Here is a 3375-nt window from a genome sequence, read left to right on the forward strand (position 1 = left end):
AGCCCCACAACTGTTTCTCCCCTGCTGCGATTCTTAAGCCAGGAGGGCTTCATTCACTTTAAGGCGCACACTTGCAGTGGCTGACGTACTAACGAGAAGCAGGTCTGAGCATGTGTGATGTATCATGCATCATGCATCTGGCAGAAGAGCTTCAGTGTACCTGTGTGCGTAAGGGAAGCTGCGGTTTCCACACATTGTATTCCTCGCCGGAACTTTTACAGCACAATTCTAGCTATGCTGACTCAGAAGTAGGTCCTGCTGTTTTCAGTGGGGCTTAATCCCAGGCAAGGATGTGTCACTTTGTGTGGTTCCTTGATTCAACTGTGGGATTAATCAATTAACGTTTGGGATTAAACTTATAATTTTGCCCCTTATTACAATATGTATATACCATATGCAGTGTTTCTCTAGCTATGGGTTGGGACCCTGTGGGTCACAAGCCAAATTCAGGTGGGTCACTTAGCACCAAATTCAGCCGCCATTGAAAATACAGAGCTGAACATACAGAGGTACAGAGCTGCTGAGCAGGGCAGGCTCTCAGTGGGAGACAGAAAGGGTACTTTGCCCTGAATAGTTGGGAAGATGGGACGCTGGAAAGGCGGGGGGGAGGGCTATGTGGTTGGAAAAGGATCCAAGTCTGTGTTCTGCTTTGGCTTCTAGCTGGAATGTTTGAACTGAGAGCTAAGCAAAATAATAGCACGAGCACACTGTGTAATGGAACCTTTGACTGATCGCAGCTTAGGTTTGAAGCCTAAATTGATGATGTCACTTCCAGCCATGACATCATGTCCAGGTTAATGACATCACTTCTGGTGGGTCCTGAACAGATTGTCATTCTAAAAAGTGGGTCCCGTTGCTAAAACATTTGCAAACCACTGCTGTATGGCTTTTCGGACCCATTGTCCATTACTTCCCCAAAGTAGAACTGACAGTGGCTGGCCTCCTCCCAGGGTTGTCCTTTGGCATTGGCATCCTTCAGTCTCAGAAGACTATGGCATCGCGCTCTGAAAAAGTGGTTCCGGAACAGCGCCTAGTGTTGTCCTTACAAGGATGTGATTTGTGATTTGCAAAGGCATTTTTGTGCAAGTGACCAGTAAACAGCAAGTAACCAGTAAAACACATGCAAAGTCCAGTATAATGGTCATTTGCATGAAAACACTGGCCATAAAAGTGCTTCGTGCAAATAACCAGGAAACTGGAGTCTGTATGTGTTTTAAGAACATAAGAAGAGTTCTGCTGGATCGGGCCAAAGGCCCATCCAGTCCAGCTTCCTGTATCTCACAGTGGCCCACCAGATGCCCCAGGGAGCACACCAGATAACAAGGGACCTGCATCCTGGTGCCCTCCCTTGCATCTGGCATTCTAAGGTTGCCAAGTCAGAAGGCTGCACATACCCATCATGGCTTGTAACCTGTGATGGACTTTTCCTCCAGAAATCTGTCCAATCCCCTTTTAAAGGCATCTCAGCCAGATGTCATCACCAGATCATGTGGCAAGGAGTTCCACAGACTAATGAAGAAAAATATTTTGTTCCAACTGTCCTAACTTTCTTTGCTGATTCTTTGCATGAAAAATGCCTTTGCAAATCACACCAGTTCAAATGCACAGTCCAGTTCAGTCAAGGAGGAGGGGACCCCACTCCCACTCCTGTCCTCCCTGTGCTGCACTTCAGCAACCCTCCTGAGGCAAGGTGACCTTTGACCCTAGACTGTAAAGCCACTGGATAGCCCAGTAATACTATTGCATACACTAGCATACACACACTGGTAAAGAGCTGCTTGATTTTATTAAAAGCAATAAGGTTAATCTGACTGATTTGGAGGCCTCAAAGGCTGTGTTATATACTTTGGAATTTAGCTTAGATAAGAGTATCATCAGGCTGGAGACATACGCACACCTGTGTTCACCAGGAAAACTCTGTAACTTTTATATTTCATACTTTCATGCTGTAAGAGCAAAAGTGATGCTCAAATGAGCATCACTACTTTCACCCCTCAAATGAGGAGGCTGGTTAGAAGGAGGTTGAAAGGGAGGGTAAAAAGAGTCCAGTCTCTCCAGAGTGCAAGGAGGCTGCTTAAAACAACAGTAATAGAGGCCCAGCAGAGGTGTATACCGCAAAGAAAGAAGGGTTCCACTAAATCCAGGAAGGTGCCCGCATGGCTAACCAGCCAAGTTAGAGAGGCTGTGAAGGGCAAGGAAGCTTCCTTCTGTAAATGGAAGTTTTGCCCTAATGAGGAGAATATAATGCCATTGTACAAATCTATGGCAAGGCTACACCTGGAGTTTTGTGTCCAGTTCTGGTCGCCGCATCTCAAAAAAGACATAGTGGAAATAGAAAAGGTGCAAAAGAGAGTGACTAAGATGATTCCTGGGCTGGGGCACCTTCCTTATGAGGAAAGGCTACGGCATTTGGGCCTCTTCAGCCTAGAAAAGAGACGCCTGAGGGGGGACATGATTGAAACATACAAAATTATGCAGGGGATGGACAGAGTGGATAGGGAGATGCTCTTTACACTCTCACACCAGAACCAGGGGACATCCACTGAAATTGAGTGTTGGGAGAGTTAGGACAGACAAAAGAAAATATTTCTTTACTCAGCGTGTGGTTGGTCTGTGGAACTCCTTGCCACAGGATGTGGTGATGGCGTCTGGCCTGGACGCCTTTAAAAGGGGATTGGACAAGTTTCTGGAGGAAAAATTCATTACGGGGTACAAGCCATGATGTGTATGCGCAACCTCCTGATTTTAGAAATGGGCTCTGTCAGATGCAAGGGAGGGCACCAGGATGCAGGTCTCTTGTTATCTGGTGTGCTCCCTGGGCATTTGGTGGGCCGCTGTGAGATACAGGAAGCTGAACTAGATGGGCCTATGGCCTGATCCAGTGGGGCTGTTCTTATGTTCTTATGTGATCCCTTGATGCCAAACTGTACAAGGGTCACAATAGTTATATAGAATTAAGCCATAGAAACCAAAATGCTTGATTTTAGAAAAGTCTTAAGAGACACTTAATAAAAGTTTAGAAGTTTGAAAACCTTTGCTTTGCAGAAGTTGGTAGAGGGCCCCACAGCGCTTTACTAACACACAGAAAAGGAAAAGATAAGACGGGTCTGAAGTTCTGCCAAGATGAAGTCTTCACCCCTGTTCTTTTAATGATGTTGGTAAGAAGACCTGTCCAGCAATTTTAATTGGACTGATTTATGTGCGTGTGATCCAACACTGGATATAGCACACCCTATTGGTCTTTGAAAACTTTTGGGAATTGTGTAATAAGGTGAAACCCCACCTGTATGTAAATCAGAGCCATTCAATGGTTTTGCCCACTTATTGCCCACCTATTTTCTATCTTTTATGTAAATGGTATCTTATCTGTATCCT

This window comes from Tiliqua scincoides, chromosome 5 (genome assembly GCF_035046505.1).
Source record: "Tiliqua scincoides isolate rTilSci1 chromosome 5, rTilSci1.hap2, whole genome shotgun sequence".
NCBI lineage: Eukaryota > Metazoa > Chordata > Lepidosauria > Squamata > Scincidae > Tiliqua > Tiliqua scincoides.